Source organism: Aedes albopictus, chromosome 1 (genome assembly GCF_035046485.1).
Source record: "Aedes albopictus strain Foshan chromosome 1, AalbF5, whole genome shotgun sequence".
In the NCBI taxonomy this organism is placed as follows: domain Eukaryota; kingdom Metazoa; phylum Arthropoda; class Insecta; order Diptera; family Culicidae; genus Aedes; species Aedes albopictus.
In genome coordinates, this window is record NC_085136.1 from 330,642,335 (window position 1) to 330,665,447 (window position 23,113).

Below are 23,113 nucleotides of genomic sequence, written 5' to 3' on the forward strand. Positions count from 1 at the left end.
AACTGCGGCGATTTTTGTAACCTTCAAATTTTGTGCGGATATCAACAAAGAAGACCGAAAATTCTACGATGTCGGTCCAAAATTCAAGATGGCGGTCTAAAATCCAAAATGGCGGCTCCAAATTCAAGATGGCGGCTGTATAATGGAGTTTTAAGCCCTAAACCTTGCAATATGGGTATATTTTGTATGGGGAAGATGTTTGGGAGTCCAATAATGGCGACCAGAATAACCTAGATGGCGGTCTAAAACCCAGGATGGCGCCTCCATTTTAAAGATGGCGGCTGTTTAATGGAGTTTTAGGCCCTAAAACCATGCAATAAGGGTATATTTTGTATGGGGAAGATGTCCGGAGTCCAAAAATTGTGACCTGAACATTTAAGATGGCATTTTAAAATTCAAAATGGCGGCTTCAAATTCAAGATGGAGGCTGTTTAAAGGAGTTTTAAGCCCTAAAACCATGCAGTGTGGGTACATTTGGTATGAGGAAGATGTCTGGAGTCCAAAAAATAGCGACCAATATGGCGGTCAAAAATCCAAGATGTCGGCTCCAATTCCAAGATGGCGGTTGTTTAGTGAAGTTGTTGGCTCTAAAACCATGCAATAAGGGTATATTTTGTATGGGCAAGATGTCCGGAGTCCAAAAATGGTGACCTGAATATCCAAGATGGCTGTCTAAAATCCAAGATGGCAGCTACAATTTCAAGATGGCGGCTGTATAACGGAGTTTTAGGCCCTAAACAATGCAATAAGGGTATATTTGGTATGATGAAGATGTCTGGAGTCCAAAAATGGCAACCTGAATATCCAAGATGGCGGTCTCAAATCCAAGATGGCGGCTCCAAATTCAAGACGGCGGCTGTTTAAAGCAGTTTTAGACCCTTAATGCATGTAATATGGGTATATTTTGTATAGGGAAGATGTCTGGAGTTCAAAAATGGCGACCGCAATATGCAAAATGGTGGCCCAAACACCAAGGTGGCGGCTTCAAATTCTAGACGGCGGCTGTTTAATGGCGTTTTGAGCTCTAAATCCATGCTATATGGGTTTATTTGATATAGGGACGAATTCTGGACTCAAAAACATGGTAACCAGGGTATCCAAGATGGCAATTAAAAATCCAAGATGGCGGCTCCAAATTCAAGATGGTGGCTGTTCATTGGAGTTCCGGGCTCTAAAACCATGCAATATGGGTATATCTGGTATGGGGAAGAAGTGTGGAGTATAAAAATAAAGACCAGAATATTCAAGATGGCTGGCTTAAATCCAAAATTTGCGGCTCAAAATTCAAGATAGCGGCTTTTTGTTAAGGTGAAATGGGAGAGCGTCCACTCGCATTTTTGAGAGCATCCACAAAACGCCCGAAAACGGAAATGCTACTCAATGTTTATCACGAGTGAGCAAGGCTTTTTGCTTTTTCAGCTCTGTTTGTTGTTTAGATGACGAGATCCGTGTTTTCGGTATTTGCAAGGCAGCCATTGTGACGGCCATCTTTGGATTCGATCATATATGTCCTTAAGAGTTTGAGGCTCAAACATCAAAGCTACATAAATGATATGATTTCTAGTGCCATGTAATGGAGTTTTGTTCAACGTATGAAAGTGCGGTATTCATCAACATGTCACTTGAGTTTTGATGAAATGTGTTGTGAAGGCACGAGAAAGGCGCCATCACCGCTTGGTGGTTTAATTAGGGTTTTATCTTATCAGATAAAAGGATGTTGAAATATTGTAAATGTCATTTCGAACTGTCAAAAAACCGCACCGCAGCGCCGCACAGGCAGTTCAAAGTGAAATTCACTAGAGTGTTTTCACCTGGGTGAAAATCTCTTTGCGCGCTCCGTATGGCTCTGCGGTGCGGTTTTTTGACAGTTCGAAATGACATTTACAATATTTCAACATCCTTATATCTGATAAGATAAAAAGATTTCTAATCTATGATGTGCTTGATGTTGTAAATCCAAAGAGCAGAATTTTCATGCGCTCAGTGCGGAAAAGCCTGCTTGAAACAACGAAATACCTCTGACTTGCGCTTGATCATGTAGGTTACGACAAAGTGTGTCCAGTCATCTATAAACGATACGAAATATCGCGATCCGTTCCAGGCTGGCGGATCTATGGGGCCACACGCACCGGAATGAATTCGCTCCAGCGAACGAGTGCCACGTTCTCTTACGCCGTCGAACGTTCCCGACATTGCTTTGCTATCACACACTTATCGCAGAATCCGATTCCTTCAAGCTTTTCAACAAATCCGGCGGTCATTCCGTGCTTCATGAGAGTGTTCATGGCTTGTTGTCTTGCATGTCCCAAGCGGCGATGCCACAACTTACTCGTTTCGGGCACGCTGATATTGGCTTGACCCTTCGATCCATCGTCCAAGTCTAGCTGGTACAGATTGCCACGAAGATACGCCACTCCAATCAGATTTCCATCCTCCCTGAACTCCGCACGATCAGGACCTCCACAACCAGTGTGAATACAACTTCAACTCCGGCCTGCGAAAGTTTCTTGACCAAGAGTAGGTTTTCTCGCATATCCGGTAGGAGCAAAACGTTCTGAATATGAACTTTAATTCATTGCTGTAGTAGGCCTTGCCTGAGCAAGGCGGATATTTTTCTGCGCCTGACATTTTTTCTCTTTTCAGGGTGAAAATTTTCCAAGGATTACGGAATTGGACTCGGAACGGTACAGCGTTATTTCGAAGCGAATTGTGCAGCGGAACCTACTTCCGGATTTGGTGGACGATATTTTTGCAAGGATTGTGAAGTTGAAGGAGGATTCACGGTTGTCTGAAGCGGAACTTGCAGCGGTTGTTTCCTTCGGATTTGGTGTTCGTTTTTCCAAGGGTTTGGACGTATTGAAGTCGTGTTGGTAGAATCAAGATTTGCGGATTCAAGTTTTTGGAGTGTTCTTTGCGTGAAAGACTTGAGTATAATTTATTTTTTATTATCAATTCTCTTCTCTTCTATTAGTTACTTTTTTTATCGTTTATTTGATATTTATTGGTGATGGAGACTGATGGGGATGAAGGAGAATCTAATTCAAATGTTCCTTCTAATGACCCCCCTGCTTTGAAGCCCTTTCGGATCAAAGTATACCCATCCACCTTTGCGGGGCCATTTGTTGTTTATTTTCGTAAAAAGGAAAGACCCATTAATGTATTGTTGATTTCTTCTGAGGTTTATAAAAGATATAAATCTATAAAAGAAATCAAAAAAATTTCCATTGACAAATTGAGAATTGTCTTTGGAGCACGTGATGAGGCAAATTCTCTTTTAGAATCGAAATTATTTGAAAACTCGTATCGTATTTATGCTCCATGTGATTCTTGTGAAATCAATGGAGTAATTTACGATGAAGATTTGGAATGTGATGCTATTATGAGTAATGGTTTTGGAATTTTTAAGAACAAATCCATTGCTCCGGTTAAAATTTTAGATTGCTCTCGATTGTCCAAGTTGTTTTTCAATGGAAGTGAAACAAATTATGTTCCTTCCAATTGTATTAAACTAACATTTTCTGGATCTGTACTTCCTGATCATGTTATGATTAATAACGTTTTTTTCGATGTGAGACTTTATTATCCAAAGCTCATGCATTGTGAGCGTTGTCTCCAATTTGGTCATACTTCTAGCTTTTGCTCTAACAAATCGAAATGTAATAAATGTGGACAACCTCATTCATCAGAAGATTGTAAACAAAGTTCTGGTGTTTGTATTTATTGCAAACAGAAACATAATTCCTTGAAGCAATGTTCAGTATACATCCAAAATCAAAAAAAATTGAATCAACAAGTTAGAAACAAGAACTCCTTATCTTACGCAGACATAATGAAATCCTCTAATAACTTGACAACTTCCAATTCATTTGAAATTTTACAAGATGAAGATGACAATAGTTTTGATGTTCAACAGGATTTTGTTTACAATCCTCCCAAAAAGAGAAAAAAAAATTCTACCAATTCACCCCAATTCAGCAATGTTCTTTATGAGCCTCAACCTTCAACTTCATATAACAAACACTTTCCTTTACTTAGTGAATCTTCTTCTAAGAATATCCCAGGTTTTCAAAAAATCAGTTCTGATGATTCAGTTAATAAAAAAGAGCAAAATTCAAATGACAATTCCAGCAATAACATCCTTAAAACATTGGAAGAGTTAGTAGATTTTTTGGATTTCAGTGATTTTTGGAAAAAAATTATTAAAAAGATTTTACCATTTTTGGCTTCTTTATTTGAAAAATTGAATTCATTTGGACCCCTCATTGCTTCCCTATTCTCATTTTAATGGCTACGAAAAATTCGAATAGTTTAAATATTTTACAATGGAATTGTCGCAGCATTCTTAATAAAATTGACAGATTAAAAGCCTTGATATTTAATCATAATTTAGACATTTTTTGCTTAATTGAAACTTGGTTAGTTGATTCCAAATATTTTCGTATTCCACAATTCAAAATTATTCGGAAAGATCGTGATGTTGCATATGGAGGAGTATTGATAGGTATTAGAGATAACATAGAATTTAAATATTTAGATTTACCAGTGCAATCGCAAATTGAATATGTAGCTATTTCAATCAAAAAGAATGCATTTACATTCTCAATTATTTGTTTCTATATTCCTCCTAATGCAAGCTTTACTCTTTCTCAACTCAAAGCTATTTTAGCTCAAATTCCAACTCCTTTTTATATATTAGGTGATTTTAATGCGCATAATGTGGCATGGGGTAGTTCTAGATCTGATGGACGAGGTTGTTTAATGATGGATTTGATTGATGATTTAAATTTAAATATTTTAAATGATGGATCTTTTACCAGGATTGCAGTACCTCCCTTTCATTCTTCTTGTGTAGATTTATCACTTTGTTCCAGTACATTATTTATGATGTCTACTTGGAAAATTATAAATGACCCTAATAATAGTGATCACTTACCTATTCTAATAAACTTTCAAAATACTATAGACAATCATGACCAATCATCACAAGAAATTGTACTTGATTTATGTAAGAATGTAGATTGGATGAAATTTGCTGATTTAATATCTTCTGCACTAATCAATATCAATGATTCTATTTCTCCAATCGAAAAATATAATAAATTTTTAGGTTTACTAAATGACAGTTTACTCAGATCACAGAAAAAGAAAGTTATTTCAAGTACTTTTAATAGAAAACGTCCTTCATTCTGGTGGGATAATGAATGATCGACTGCATTAAAAACTAAATCCACTGCATTCAAAATTTTTCGTAAATTTGGTAGTCGGGAGAATTATTTTGCATATTGCAAAGCTGAAGCATTGTTCACAAGGATAACTAAATTTAAAAAAAGAAATTACTGGAAAAATTTTATTTGAGGTCTTGATAAGGAGACTTCATTAACTACTTTATGGTCTGTTGCACGAAATTTAAGAAATTTTGACTCTTCTTCTCCTACTATTCTAGAATACTCAGAAGATTGGGTTAATCAGTTTGCATCCAAAATTTGTCCTGATTTTGTACCTACTGAAATCTATATATATAAAAATGGATTTCTGTCTGTCTGTCTGTCTGTCTGTCGGTCTGTCTGTCTGTCTGTCTGTCTGTCTGTCTGTCTGACCGCTATGGATTCGAAAACTACTGGACCGATCGGTGTGAAATTTTGTATGTGGGTATTTCGGGGGCCGGGGAAGGTTCTTAGCTTGGTGCGAGACCTCTCCGGTTTCTGGAACGGGGGGCTTCCATACGGATGACTTCGCCGGGGACGTCCCTATGGAGCTGCATGTCAAAAAACACAGTAGGCAGGCAGAACGACGTTTGCCGGGACAGCTAGTTAACTATAAAAGTAAATCTTTAAATTATTTTCCGGATCTTTGTATTCCATTTACCTTAGAAGAGCTTAATTTAGCTTTATCACTCACTAAAAATACTTCTCCTGGCATTGACAATATAAAATTTATTGTGCTTCGAAATTTACCAGATGATGGAAAATTACATTTACTGACATTATATAATACTTTTATTGCTGAAAATATTATTCCTCCTGAATGGCGCCTAATTAAAGTGGTTAGTATTTTAAAATCTGGTAAAGATCCATCATTAGCAGAGAGTCGTAGACCAATTAGTTTATTATCATGTTTGCGAAAACTTATGGAACGTATGATTTTAAATCGTTTAGAACTGTGGGCAGAGAGCAATCAAATTTTTTCTGCCTCACAATTTGGTTTTAGAAAAGGTCGTGGAACTCGCGACTGTACATCAATTTTAGCATCACAAATTCAACTTTCATTCAACAGAAAACAAGATGTCGTTTCTACGTTTCTTGATGTTTCGGGTGCATATGATTCTGTTTTGATTGATTTACTTTTTAATAAAATGAACCATTTGAAAATTCCGAACATGATTTCAAATTTCATATATAATTTATTTTCATTAAAAATTATGCATTTTTTCCATGCATTTTTGGAAGACCCAAATTATTCGTTATAGTTGTTTCGGTCTTCCACAAGGATCTTCCTTGAGTCCTTTTTTATATAATCTTTTTACTTCTGATATGGCCGCAATAATTCCAAATGGATGTCATTTAATACAATTTGCTGATGATAATGTTTTATCAATTAGCGGTAAAAATAGGGAAATTATTCGTCATTTCATGCAATGCTCCTTGAATAATATTGATGCTTGGGCGTTTGACAATGGCTTCACTTTTTCAACTTCAAAAACAAAATATATCATATTTTCGAGGAAACGTTTTTCCTCAAATATTTGCTTATATCTGAATGGCCATGAAATTGATCAGGTTGATGAATATAAATATCTTGGTATTTGGTTTGATTCAAAATTAAACTGGGCTAGCCACATTTTATACATTCAAAAAGTTTGCTCAAAAAGAATTAATTTTCTTCGTACCATCACTGGTACTTGGTGGGGTGCTCATCCTTCTGATTTGATCACACTTTATAAAACAACTATTAGGTCAGTAATGGAATATGGATGTTTCACTTTTGGAAGTGCTGTTCAAACTTATTTTTCAAAACTCGAAAAAAATCAATTTCGTTGTTTGAGAATTTCTCTAAAACTCATGAATTCTACGCATACCCAGTCCATTGAAGTGTTAGCAGGTGTTGAACCCCTCAAAATTCGTTTTCAAAAATTAAACTGTAAATTTTTAGTACAATGTTATTCAAATAATCATCCCATTATTAATATTTTACAATCGTTGTTTGAAATCAATCCCTCTAGTAGGATACTAAATTCTTATGTGTACTGCTCTACCCTAAATATAGATCCTGCTTCAACAGTTAAATTTCATAATTACAAAATTGATATTCATACCTTTCATCCTAATATTGATTTTTCTCTATATGAAGAAATAAAACAAATTCCAAAATTAGAATATCCTCATTTCGCTAACTATTTATTTGAACGGAAATTTATGGGTATTAATCGTGACCAATTTTATTTCACTGATGGATCTGTAAACCAAGACGGTGTAGGTTTTGGGGTACACAACTTGAATTCAGCTCATTTCTTCAAATTACGTGGTCCTTGCTCTATTTTTATTGCTGAATTAATCGCAATATATTTTGCATGTATTTTGATAAAAGATTGCACTCCAAATTTATTCATTATATGTTCTGATAGTATGAGTTGTCTCCGTGCATTAAATTCGAAAAATTTTAATGTCAAAGCTCATCACATATTTTTGGAACTTAAACAAATATTATTAGATTTACACTCTCAAGGGTTTTTGATTAAATTAGTTTGGATTCCTTCACATTGCAATATTTATGGTAATGAGCAAGCTGATTCTTTGGCCAAATTAGGTGCTACTCGGGGAATTATTTTTGATCGCAATATTTCGCCATCTGAGTATTTTACCGAATTAAATAAGTATTGTTTGGATAACTGGCAAAATTTTTGGCATTCTAGTGAAAAGGGACGTTGGTGTCACTCCATTTGTCCTACGGTTAAACACTTTCCTTGGTATAACCATATGAATGCTAGTAGAAATTTTATTTGCTGCTTTTCAAGATTGATTTCGAATCATTACAATTGTAGAAGTCATTTATACCGTATCAATATAAATGATTCAAATTTATGTGATTGTGGGGAATTTTATGAGGACATTGATCACATTATACTATTTTGTTCAAGGTTTATTTTGCCAAGAAATAAATTTTTCAAGAATTTACAAAATTTTAACCATCCCATTCCTGAATCTGTTCGAGATATTCTTGGAAGTAAACAGTTTCCGATATTCAAATTACTGTATGATTTCTTACTTGAAATTCCATATACTGTTTGATTCTGCCTTTGTATTTTTTTCTTTTTATTTTTATTTTCAGTATTCAAAAATCGATTCCGATGACGATTCCTCTTTGCCGGCTTGGTTAGGACATTTGAAGATTCTGGCTTAGTTATGGATTGATTCCGCAAGAGCCTTTAGTTTTAAGTTATTTATTGTAATGTTTTGGAAAAGAAGAAGAGGTTTTGTGCCTCTTTGAGAGAGATTTCAAAGATGGAAATCACTCAAAGGGGTTTTTCCCTCTTCCAAATTTTTAGTTAAAAATAAATAATAATAATAATAATAATAATGAACTTTAATTCCTTTGTTCGACATACCTTTTTTTTCTCCAGCATACTTTCCGACCAGCGTCACATCGTTCTAGGCCACATCGATAACGAATGGATCCTTCAACTTTCGTATGGACTTCAGATGACTCCCATCGTTCACGAGGTGATCGCTGCACCCCGAGTCAACGCAAAATCGGATCTTCCCAGCTTCGGTCTTCTTCTCGTCGCCGTTTGTCATGAACGTGACCGCCTTACTGCCAACAGCAGCGTTTGCATTACCTTCCGGTTTCTTCACACAGCAGTCTTTCTTCATATGCCCGATTTTTCCGCACCGGTGGCACTTGCCAGCAAGCTTCTTTGCGTTCTGCCAGGGGTCCTTCTTAGTACCTCCTACGAACGCCGCTCCGATATCTTCACCCGAGTCATACATGCGGTCTGAACGTTTGTTTTCTTCAGCCAGCAGCCGCTACTTGACTGTCTCCAGCTTCAGGTCCTTCTCCGCCAGATTCTCGAGTGCCGTCACCAGGGGATCGTAACTATCGGGTAAAGTGAGGGATAATTGGGCTACCAAATCACCTTCCTCCATCTTGGCTCCAGCGGACTTGAGTTGCCGCACTAGGTCATCGAACACGTTGAAATGGACTCGCATAGACGTTCCCTCCTTCTTACGCAACTGGGCCAACTGCTTCCTCAGCAACGTTTGGCTTGAAACAGACCGCTTTGCAAAGGTTTCTACCAGAGCCTTCCACATTTCAGACGCCGTTTCCTTCTCCCGGACAACTTCGAGAATTTCATCCGCAACGAATTCTACAAGCACCGACTTGGCCTTCCTGTCCGTCTGCTCCCATTTCGCTCTTGCCACATTGCCTACAGCTGGGGTTTCTCCCGTTATCACCAAGGAAACTTCAACTGCATCCAAATGTAGCTTGACCCGGAAATGCCGTTTTTTTATAATTCAGCCCGGTCAGCTGCGGGATTCCTTCCTTTGACGAACCCATAACCTATTGTAATAGGAAGGATTGAGGAAAATGGGCTGAACAAATAACACCCACTTGAACAGTAACAAGTAACTCTTTATTAGTATTAGGACGTGAACAGTACGAGCCATGGTAGGGAATCGCGCCACTTGGGCGGTGGCTTCTACATTCGTCTGTTTTCCACTATAACTCAGTCAAATTTGAACCAATTGACACAACCTTTGGAATGTGGTGAGATAGGTATAGTATCTACCCGTGCACAACATTTCAAGTCAATTGGTTCAAAATTGATTGAGTTATAGTGGAAAACTGACGAATATAGAAGCCACCGCCCAAGTGGCGCGATACCCTAAGAGCGCTTGATGTAGAATGAGGTGAAAACTTTTCCACGAGCGCTTGCACGCTGACGTCATCACCATCTCCTTCTCTTTCTTTCCTTCGGTCCATAAAGCCGTCCTTGCCCTCAAAAAAAAATTGAGGGCAATGTTTACAAATCGTATGAGAATTCGATGAGGTTAGGTTTTTGCTGCAAGCCCCTACAGTCGCCTGTCAGCTTTCCAAGGCCTGCTTGGCAAGGCCTACTTCTCCAGTTTTAAATTTATTGAGTTATAGCCTTGGTTATTGCTGATTTAGAGAAAACTTTTCGTTTTACGGTAGATTGAAAAGCTACCGCAGCTGTCAGACTGATGATTTTCACCAAGGTATCATCAATCAGTCCAAGGATACCTTGGATCGAGCCTTGGATACGACGCCGATGACACTGGTCGACAGTAGATCACGCACTTTGACCACTTGATCCATTTCCGAAGGATTTTGGTCCGCTGATTCCGAATCTGACTTCGGAATTGCTGTAACACGTACAGTTTTTGAGAAAAATAGGGTTTTATTTACAAAATTTCATATTTTTATAGAAAACAAAATGTTGTCCTAATATTTATAATTTTTTTATCTGCTCATCATAACCAGTATTTAAATTCAATAGATTTTGATTCACTGATTCAGAATCTGACCTAAGAATTTTTGTAAAACGTAATTTTTTGAGAAAAATGGGGTTTTATTTACAAAATTTCATATTTTTAAAGAAAATATACTATTGTCTTTTTAATTTCAATTTTTTATCTCCCCATTTTAGCCAATATTTATATTTATTAGATTTTCATCCACCGATTTGGTTACTAACCTAAAAATCTCCGTAACACGTGCAGTTTTTGAAAAAAATGAGGTTTTATTCACAAAATTTCATATTTTCAAAGAAAATAAAATATTGTCTTTATAATTTTAAAGTTTTTATCTACTCATCTTAATTTATATTTTATATTTAAAAGATTCTATTTCACTTATTCGAATTCTCACCTATGAATTTCTGTAACACGTAAAATTTATGAGAAAAATATTTTATTCACAAAATTTCATATTTTCATGGAAAAACTATTGTCTTTATAATTTATTTTTTTTATCTGCTCATCTTAACAAATATTTATGTTTAATGGATTTACATATACTGATTCGAAATCTGACCCATAAATTTCTGTAACACGTACAATTTTTAAGAAAAATAATTGTTGGCGTAAGTAAAAGGAAATCACAGTCTGGGTAGTTGCCAAACTGGGCAGCTTCAAAGTTGCAAATATATTTCGATTAATTCAATAGCATATACAAAAAAAATTATCTACCTACATTTCTGGGTAACAACCTAAGAAACCTGCGCTACAATGGGGTTTTATTTTTTCTCAAAAAATTCACGGGTTACAGAAATTCTCAGGTCAGTTTCCGAATCATTGGATCAAAATCTATTAAATATTGGTTAAGATGAGGAGATAAAATTTTAAAGACAGTATTTTCTTTTCTCTAAAAATATGAAGTTTTGTGTTTTTTCTTAAAAGCTGTACGTGTTACAGAAATTCTTAGGTCAGTATATGAAAATCTATTAAATACAAATATTGGTTAAGATGCGCAGATAAAAATATGAAAATTATGAAGACAACAGTTTATTTTCTATGAGAATATGATTTTTTTGTATAATTCCATTTTTCTCTAAAATTTTACGTGTTACAGAAGTTCTTGGGTCAGATTCTGAATCAGAATATAAAAATCTATTAAATACAAATATTGGTTAAGATGAGCAGATAAAAATATTAAACTTATAAAGACATATGAAAATATGAAGTTTTTTGAATAATCCCTACTAAAATTTTACCTGTTACGGAAATTCTAAGGCTACATTCTGAATCAGTAGATCAAAATCTCTTCAATAAAAAAAAATGGTTATGATGAGCAGGTGGAAAATTGAAAATTATAAAGACAATATTTTATTTTATATGAAAATATGAAATTTGTGAATAAAACCCTATTATTCTCAAAAATTGTACGTGTTACAGAAATTCTTAGGTCAGATTCCGAATCAGTATATGAAAATCTATTAAAACAAATATTGGTTGAGATGAGCAGATAGAAAAAAATTAAAATTATAAAGACAGTAGTTTATTTTCTATGAAAAAAAAATAAAATTATAAAGACAGTAGTTTATTTCTATGAAAATATGAAATTTTGTATTTAAAATTCTATTTTTCTCCAAAATTTTACGTGTTACAGAAATTTTTAGGTCAGATTGCAAATCATAATATGAAAATTTATTGAATATAAATATTGAAAAACATGGGCAAATAAAATAATAAAATTATAAATACAATAGTCTATTTTCTATGAAAATATGGAGTTTGTGAATAAAACCCAATTTTTCTCAAAAAAGCAAATACGTGTTACTAAAATTATTAGGTCAGATTCTGACTCAATGGATCAAAATCTATTGAATATGAATATTGGTTATAATGAGCAGATGAAAAATTTGAAATTATAAAGACAATATTAAGTTTTCTCTGAAAATATGAAATTTTGTGAATAATACCCTACTTTCTTAAAAATTTTACGTGTTACAGAAACTCTTAGGCCAGTTTCTGAATCAGTGGATCAAAATCTATTGAATAAAAATATTGGTTATGATGAGCAGATGGAAAATTGAAAAATATAAAAACAATATTTTATTTTATGTGAAAAACTGAAATTTGTGAATAAAACCCTATATTTCTAAAAAAAAATACGTGTTACAGAAACTCATAGGCCAGATTCCGAATCAGTATATGAAAATCTATTGAATAATACAAATATTGGTTGAGATGAGCAGATAAAAAAAATTAAAATTGTAAAGACAGTAGTTTATTTTCTATGAAAATATGAAATTTGTGTTTAAAACCCTATTTTCTCAAAAAATTTACGTGTTACACAAGTTCTTAGGTCAGATTGCAAATCAGAATATGAAAATCTATTGAATATAAATATTGGTAAAGATGGGCAGATAAAAAAATAAAATTATAAATACAATAGTCTATTTTCTATGAAAATATGGAATTTGCCAATAAAACCTAATTTTTCTCAAAAAAGCAAATACGTGTTACTAAAATTATTAGGTCAGATTCTGACTCAATGGATCAAAATCTATTGAATATGAATATTGGTTATAATGAGCAGATGAAAAATTTGAAATTATAAAGACAATATTAAGTTTTCTCTGAAAATATGAAATTTTGTGAATAATACCCTACTTTCTTAAAAATTTTACGTGTTACAGAAACTCTTAGGCCAGTTTCTGAATCAGTGGATCAAAATCTATTGAATAAAAATATTGGTTATGATGAGCAGATGGAAAATTGAAAAATATAAAAACAATATTTTATTTTATGTGAAAAACTGAAATTTGTGAATAAAACCCTATATTTCTAAAAAAATTACGTGTTACAGAAACTCATAGGTCAGATTCCGAATCAGTATATGAAAATCTATTGAATAATACAAATATTGGTTGAGATGAGCAGATAAAAAAAATTAAAATTGTAAAGACAGTAGTTTATTTTCTATGAAAATATGAAATTTGTGTTTAAAACCCTATTTTCTCAAAAAATTTACGTGTTACAGAAGTTCTTAGGTCAGATTGCAAATCAGAATATGAAAATCTATTGAATATAAATATTGGTAAAGATGGGCAGATAAAAAAAATAAAATTATAAATACAATAGTCTATTTTCTATGAAAATATGGAATTTGCCAATAAAACCTAATTTTTCTCAAAAAAAATACGTATTACTAAAATTATTAGGTCAGATTCAGACTCAGTGGATTAAAATCTATTGAATATGAATATTGGTTATAATGAGCAGATGAAAAATTTAAAATTTTAAAGACAATATTAAATATTCTTTGAAAATATGAAAATTTGTGAATAAAGCCCTATTTTTCTCAAAAACTGTACGTGTTACAGGAATTCTGAAGTCAGATTCGGATTCAGCAGGCCAAATTCCATTAGAAATGGAGCAAATGGTCAAAGTGCGTGAAAAAAGTTTCAATTTTGTCGACTAGTGTGATCATTGTTTGTTGTTGCTTTTCAGAACATTTCACTTTGCAAGCATGCTTTGATTTGGCCAAACTTTTCAATGATATGATGATTTTCATAGCTGCGGTAGGACTTTGACAGCTGCGGTAGAACTCGGCGGCTACCGCGGAGTGGAAAATTTTCTAAAAATCCGTAATATAGCGGAAAAGTGCTCAAAATACCAGCCACCAGGCTTGTCCGCACTGAGCGCATGAAAATTCTGCTCTTTAGATTTACACCATCAAGCACATCATAAATTAGAAATCTTTTCATCTTATCAGATAGAAAAATGTTGAAATATTGTAAATGTCATTTCGAACTGTCAAAAAACCGCACCGCAGAGCCACACGGAGCGCGCAAAGAGATTTTCACCCGGGTGAAAACACTCTAGTGAATTTCACTTTGACTGGCCCGTGCGGCGCTGTGGTGCAGTTTTTTGACAGTTCGAAATGACATTTACAATTTTTCAACATCCTTCTGTCGGATAAGATGAAAAGATTTCTAATTTATGATGTGCTTGATGGTGTAATTCCAAAGAGCAGAATTTTCATGCGCTCAGTGCGGACAAGCCTGCCAGCCACTGCACAAGTGATTCGGCACCCTATTGATTACATATTTTTGCAGTAACCTTTGGCATTTATCTTCGTGTTAGGTAGTCAACCTCTTTCAAAGCACACTTGGATGGCTACTACACTGAACGAAAATCCCCGCCAGAAATTGAATGAAAATTGCTTCATCCGAGCCCCATGCCTAAAATCAGATGATTTTTGAAAGCTTGTCATTCAAATGCTTATCTGACAGAATCAAAACACACGGTATAAAAATCCTTCAAAGTAAGCATTATAATCATACAATTCAGAATCAAAACAAATCCAGGAGCGGATGATTATCATTCAAAACCCATACAGTCCACCGGTCGTTTTATGAATGAAATTATTTGCAAAATCTGATGTTGCTCATATAGACGTTGTTGTATGTATTTCATTTTTTCTAATACTTTGCAAAACAGCTAATATTACAACCATCACAACTAGTTTGAACGAAACTGATTTCAATTGAAGTCAATTCCAAGCAAACTAGTAGAATGGTTGTAATATTAGATGTTTTGAAAAAAAAAGTATAACAAATTTTCATTGTATGAATTAAACTTTATTTAGAATTTTCGTATACAGAAATCACATTTCACTTAAATCTTACATTCACTTTTTCCACACTTCACCGACGTCAAACACTTTTACGCGACACCTTTCCTGCGGCACTTCAACTTTGAAATTTTGAACTGGCATGGCGCTCCAACAGCTAAATGAAAATCAAACTAAAACTAAATGATTTTCGGAACGCGGCTTTGATAAAGTATGTCCAGCTTGATTTAGCATAATGCTCATATGTTAATTCCATCTTTTCATATTTGACTGAAAGGCAGACAACATACAAAATAATAGAATATAAAGAGTAAATAAAAATCCGCCATTGTTGTTTAGAAAATTATTCGGTCGGGATTGTCATTCAGTTTTGGGAATAAGCACTTGAGCATACGCTCGAATGAGGATTCATTCGTTGAGCGGTGGGGATTTTCGTTCAATGGTCGCATGATTTTCGGTATGGAACACAATGGAATATGCTTTCTGATGATTTGGTGATGATAATCATTCACAACAAACGTCAAGCGAAAAATCATTTATGTTTGCGTCTATTTTTGTTTTATAATAGGATGATTTTTATTCAGTAGAAGGCAGTAAAATAATTCTGCTGTGAAATCATTCGAAATTGAGATTCTGCGGATCTGTATCGCATTGAATGAAGAATCATTTTCCGTTCGGCGGGGGTTTTCGTTCAGTGTACATATCACCAGCACAACTGATGAACACCCTGTCATCCTTTTGACACAATGCGGTTCGTCGCCTGCTCTGCTGTGGCGCGCATACAAATCGCCGGCGGTCGTGATCGAGTCCAACAACCGCAGCACGGAAGCCACAGTAGGTATGCCACCTCTCCCGCCACCGCCACCACCGCCGCCGCATCAGCCTGATCGGTGGTCGACTTACCGCTAATTAGCTCTTTCGACTATTTTACGACCGAATCGTTTTGTAGTTTTTGCCGCCAGCCCTGTGCCTGTGGTGCACCGCTCCGCTGCACATATTTGCATAAGCGGAATTCGAATTCGTGTAACGTGATTCTTTTAGCTACTGTTGTAAGGTAGGTAGGTATTTTTCCGCTTCACTGCTCGTCCCGGCTAAAGACCGATCCATATGCACAAGTGAACGGTGCAATCCGTGATTTTTTAGTCTTCTAAAAGCTCATCACGGACGGTTGTGGTACCGCCATGCAGGGCCATAAATAGCGCCCCGGTCGACCCCTCGTTCATTACTCACCACGCTCGTTGAAGGTGCTTAGGCAAACATTTTTCCTGGAGTACATATATTTTACCATGGTTACAAATAGCTCACACTCGACACGTCGCCGGTAGGGGTACCCATCGCGGAAAAAAAGGAAAACACGAAATAAAACACAGCAGCCAAGCATGGCGCGTTTGATGTCGTTGCGTTCGTTCGATGGCTTCCGCTCCGGCGGCTTCCTGCGCCAACCAGCCAGCGAGCGCAGTCAATGCCTACTGTGCTAATTTATCACTAAATGTGACTAAACAATAGAATTGTCGATGAAATTATGGGCTTCGATTGCTGCGGAGATTATCGCCGCAGGGGGAGCTGTGCGGTTCTGCTGTTGTCAACGTGTCCCTAAAAAGGGATAATTGCCTGAGACCTCCGGCGGATTTTCCTCTCCTCTCCGATTTTTTTTCTTTGACTTCCGCTGCCTTTGCTCTGCGGTAAACACAATGTCGGAAGTAGCGCGCTGTATAGAATTCCAGGTGTACAATACAGCGCGCCACTTCCGACATTGTATTTAACGCAAGGCAAAAGTACCGGAAGTAAAAGAAAAAACCCTAATTAATCCACCTAGCGGTGATGGTGCCTTTCTCGTGCCTTCGAAAACACATTTCAACACAACTCAAGTGACATGTTGATGAATATCGTACTTTCATACGTTTAACAGAAATCCATTTCATGGCATCAGAGATCATATCATTTATCTGGTTTTTGATTTTTGAGCCTTGAACTCTTAAACAACAGCCGTAATCTTAAATTTTGAGCCGCCATTTAGGATTTATGTCCAACAGCTTGGAAATCCTGGCTGCTATTTTTGGACTCCAGACTTCTTCCCCATATCAGAAACACCCATATTGAATGGTTTTAGAGCGTAAACCTCCATTAAACAGCTGCCGTCTTGAAGTTTTTGCCGCCATCTTGAATTTTGAGATGCCATATAGCCATATAGTGAACATATAGCCTTCAGTACACTTCGGTGCACGAGAAAGGCAAAACAATATTTTCGAGCTTAAATTCTATAGAAAACTAAGATATTTAACTAAACCATTAGATTAAAAGATCTGTTTTTGATAGAAAATTAAATAAACTTTCGAATGGGGGTTAAAAAGCTGCGATAAGTTTGACCATTTTCAAGTTATAGCCAGGTTGAGACAAGCAAAGTCAAAAACATCTAAAGTTAATTACTATGTAACGGTTGAGATTTGACCATATGCGTACACATCACTCCTTAAAAAGTTTGCATTCACTCATCGGGACCCCCCGGAACCGGTTCCGGAACACTACCGGTTCAGATATGGACTAATAGTGTTTTCCTGCTAACCGTTCATCAGGTTATCGAAAATGCCGCTGTTTGTTGTGTCGCATGAATGAGTTACAGTAAAACCTCCATGAGTCGATATTGAAGGGACCATCGACTCAAGGAAATATCGAGTAGTGGAACAAAAATCCTTTGGGAAGCTTTTTGAGGGGACCATCATAGTAACCCAGAAATTATTTTTTAGTATGGAAAAAATTACCTCCATGAGTCGATATCGAGTCAAGGAACATCGACTCATGGAGGTTCGACTGTATGTTCAATTTTATATGTGGTCATTTCCGGCGGAACACCCAGAACCGGTTCCGGAACACTACCAGTTCATATATGATCTGATACTGTTTTCCTGCTAACCACCACGTTATCAAAAATGCCACTGTCGCATGCAAGGGTTTGGTTCTCTTTTATATTTGACCATTTCCGGCGGGACATCCGGAACCGGTTCCGGAACACTACCGGTTCTGATATGGTCTGAGACTATTTTCATGCTTACCGTTCATCAGATTATCGAAAATGCAGTGGTTTGATGTGTCGCATGCATGGGTATGGTTCTCTTTTGTGTATGGCCACTTCCGGCGGGACATCTGGAACCGGTTCCGGAACACTACCTGTTCAGATATGGTCTGAGACTATTTTCCTGCTTACCGATCATCAGGTTATCGAAAATGCCACGGTTTGATGTGTCGCATGCATGGGTTTGGTTCTCTTTTATATTTGGCCACTTCCGGTGGGACATCCGGAACCGGTTCCGGAACACTACCGGTTCAGATATGATCTGATATTATTTTCCTGCTAGCTGTTTATCAGGTTACCGAAAATGCCGCTGTTTGATGTGTCACGTGCATGGGTTTAGTTTTTTTTTATATTTGGCCACTTCCGGCGGGACATCCGGAACCGGTTCCGGAACACTACCGGTTCAGATATGGTCTGAGACTATTTTCCTGCTTTCCATTTATCAGATGATTGATAATGCCGTGGTTTGATATGTAGCATGCATGGGTTTGTTGCATTTTCATGTCTGGTCCCTCCCAGAGGTACCGATCCGGAACACCTAAATGGCCATAACTCCGGAACGGCTGGACCGATCCGAACCATTTTCAATAGGAAACAATGGGACTATACGCCGCGTCGAATGAACCGTCGGTCATTAAAATCGGTTGAGGTTTACTGCCAAAAAGTGATGTGAGTTTTTTGTACACACACATACACACACACACACATACACACACAGACATCACCTCAATTTGTCGAGCTGAGTCGATTGGTATATGTGACTCGACCCTCCGGGCCTTCTCTCAAAAAGTCATTTTTGGAGTGAACATATAGCCTTTCCAGTACACTTGTCGCTAATGGTCCACTGCACGAATATATTCTGGCCTGCTTACTCTCACACGAAATGGCAGACAATTAAACGTTCCATAATAAATACAAAATTTCCCATAAATAATTTGAAAAGTCCCAGTGAAGAAACAGGGGAGTAAGCAGTAATAAATTACAAAAGTTCCATAAACAAATAAAAAAATGCATAAATAAATCAAAAGTTTCCATAAATAATTGATTTTCGAGCAATTAAAAAAGTCAAAAATGCAATGAATAAATCAACTGTTGCAATAAAAAAGCCATTTTTCCCACCAAATAACTTCGGATTTTCCATAAATAAATCCGATTTTTCCATAATATATTAGAAAACTCACAATAAAAAAATATCGAAAAAGCAATAAAAAATTCAAAAAATGCAATAAAAAATGACTAAATTACCCATGAAAAACAAATGCAGGAAAGAAAGAGGCAGTGAAATGCTGAATCGCACTTATATGACTGTAACGACTGGAAAGCCTGCCTAACTATGATTGCAGTGCACCGAGCAATCGCTTGCTGTCCGATCTCGCTATCGCTCGTCGGACCTAAAAAAGGGATAACATCTATGTTTGCATTATACCGGGCAAATTCTTGGATCTGTGGTTTGCCTAGAACCGAAACGATGCAGTTGCGGTGCATCGGATATCGGAAACATCGGCGGCCTTCTGCCGCCTCAGTTCCTCAATCCTCTATGCGGCTTCGCCGCATGGTCTATGTAATTTTTTGGCTTAAAATGCATTTATGTTTATTGCTCGTTTTTTGACATTTATTGATAATTTATTTTTCGTTTATTGCAACTTTTTTAATTATTTATTGCTTTTTCGATAGTTTTTTATTGTGAATTTTCCAATTTATTATGGAAAAATCGGATTTATTTATGGAAAATTCGAAGTTATTTGGTGGTAAAAATGGCTTTTTTTATTGCAACAGTTGATTTATTCATTGCATTTTTGACTTTTTTAATTGCTCAAAAATCAATTATTTATGGAAACTTTTGTTTTATTTATGCATTTTTTTATTTGTTTATGGAACTTTTGTAATTTATGACTGCTTACACCCCTGTTTCTTCACTGGCACTTTTGGAATTATTTATGAAGAATGATCACTTTCTTATGAGTCGTTTATATTTTAGCCCACACGAAATTTGACGTTTGAGCGGTGTCGGCACCTCTCAAACGTCAAATTTTCTGTGAGAGTAAGCAGGCCAGCGAAAGTTCGTGCACTGGACCATTCGGTTTTGAACTGAAAACACAATATGTAGTTTCGAGATCAAGTTCGAGATGCACTGAAACTTCGTTTTGTGAAGTTTTCTAATGCAGAATCTTTCAATACATATTTTTGCACTGTGTAAAAATGGAGAGAGCATGGATAAGCTTGGTGAGGATCGTAGCAGGCTGTGTGTGCGAGCGGATGTGTTTTCGAAACTGTCACACGTTTTCTCTGTTCCGCTTTATTTTGGCTATGGCCGGCTGACTGGTTAGGAAAGTTCTTGCTTCAGATAATTTGCGATTGTTTTGAAAGTTTGTCTTATTCTCATCAGAGCACCGAAATTTGTCTTCATTTTCGCATGATTCGCCTGTAGTCTAGCCTGTAGTTTTTTTGGTGGTATTGCTGCTGGATATCCGGGACACGCAAATGGAACTCAACAAATTCGTATCGAGAGTACTGGTACTCGTATAATTTGGTGAGTCTGTTCCTGTACATCGTTGTAGTATCTAACCCAAGACCTAAACGTTGACCTTTAGACTGAACCTTTCCACTAACAACACCCAATTTCCCGTGACACCTAGGTATGAGAGGACGTAGAGGTCTCTGCATACCTTTCTTAGGTGACCAGCTAATCTTCCTTTCCCATCCCTCAGCTGTCGCAAGGACGTGACAAGGACAGCTTTCTGCCATTGGTGGATTGCGTCAATCTTGTCTTAGAGACAGTGATTAGCCTCAAATATTTGTGCTTTTGCAACAGACGGGAAGAAGGCAATTCTCTTAACAGTGGTCTGGGATTGTACCACATACGAGTTTGTGTGATTTGCTGAATGCTTATGCTAATGCTAATGTGTAAAAATTGAAAGAAATGCTCAGTACCATTATTGTACTCATAAGAAAATACATATAATAACAATGATAACGGTCGCTATATATTCTTTTTTTAGGAACAGGTGGTCGTTGTAGGGCCCATATAGCCGAGGCGGTAAACGCACGGGTATTCAGCATGACCATGCTGAGGGTGACGGGTTCGATTCCCGGTCGGTCCAGGATCTTTTCGTAAAGGAAAGTTCCTTGACTTCCTTGGGCATAGAGTATCTTCGTGCCTGCCAGACGATATACACATGCAAAATGGTCATTGGCAGAGGAAGCTCTCAGTTAATAACTGTGGAAGTGCTCATAGAACACTAAGCTGAGAAGCAGGCTTTGTCCCAATGAGGACGTTACGCCAAGAAGAGAGAGAGAGGTGGTCGTTGTAGGTGACAGCCCAAGTAACATTTTAAGTTTTGTTCGGCTCTATAAGAGATCTTCATGACTAATTTTATAAAACTTGCAAATTCAGAAAAACCAGGCTTTGCACCACCCCCCAATAATTTGACCAAGTTGGCGCGTCTGCCCAGAAGAGTTTGCTGGAATATTTTTGAAGGAATACCGGAAGAAGTTCTTGGAAGGGTTTCCTACATGAGCCTCAAAAAGGATTGCTGAAGAAATCCCAGGAGAATTTTTGAAGGAATTTCGGAAGGAGTTCTTGAAAGGATCTCGGAAGGAATTCCTGAAGCAATTCCGGAAAAAAATGTTTGCAATCAATGGTGAAATTGATGTAAGGATCACAGAAGATTTCTCCAGAAGGAACTATGGAAGAGCCTGTTCAGGAATCTCAGAAGAAGTTCCTGGAAGAATCCCCGGAAAAATTTCATGGATAATTCTTTGGGAATTGCAGAAGAAACTCGTGGAGGAGCACTGGAATAAATTTCTGAAGAAACCGTGAAGGAATTCCGGATGGAATTCCCATGGAATTCCAGAAGGAGTTCCGGGAGAGGTACCACCAGTAAGTCATAAATCAGCACATATTCCCACGTATTCGAACCTTGCGTTTTTATAGAGTTCCCAGTCGAACCTCGGGGACTTATTTCTCGGGGATTTCGGCTTTCAATCAAAGAAAAGCGTTGATTTTCTTATCTCATCGCCAACGTTTCGATCCAGACGTTGGGATCTTTTTCAGGGCTCGAAATTAATCAATTTGTCTAATCCCGTGTATATCTCACGGTTGATTCAAAACGAGACAATCAACCGTGAGATGTACACGGGATTAGACAAAATTGATTAATTTCGAGCCCTGAAGAAGATCCCAACATCTGGATCGATACGTTGGCGATGAGATAAGAAAATCAACGCTTTTCTTTGACTGAAAACTTGCGTTTTTAATTCAATCAAACCACTCATGGTAAACCGAAGAATTGTGAACAATGGATTACTGCACGAATTTATTCTGGCCTGCTTAAACTCACACGAAATTTGACGTTTGAGCGGTGTCGGCACCTCTCAAACGTCAAATTTCCTGTGAGAGTATCCACAGGCCTGCATTAAGGATTGTGGGGGCCCGGGGCCAGAACTGATGAGTAAAAAAGTTTTACCTTGTTTTTGAACAGTACTTGAGCAATATGAAAAATAAAGTTGATGTGTAGCAACCAAAAATGGTTTTGTAGGGAGGGGGGCGGGGGCCTGCCCCTCCCCTCCTTAGATCCGGCCCTGAGTAAGCAGGCCACCATAAATTTGTGCCGAAGTTAATGGGGCACTACATGAAATTCTCTCCTTCTCTTTCACTCTTACAGAAATTTTGTAAACAACAAGGCCAAGAAACATCAAAATCCCATATAAAATCAAAACAATGCAGAGCCCTTAGGCGACGTGTTTAAGCGCGACGTGTAGTGCCCTATTCAAAGTTATTTTTACTGCGAACCAGCCAACTTTGTTGACACAAACTCACCATCACATCGAAGCAAACGAGGAGAAACGCGACAAGCCTCAGACTGACGTTTATCAATTTGGCATCTTCCACAAATTAGTTTAGGGACAAAACATCAAATCGTCGAATGCCAAAACGTCGAATTCCAA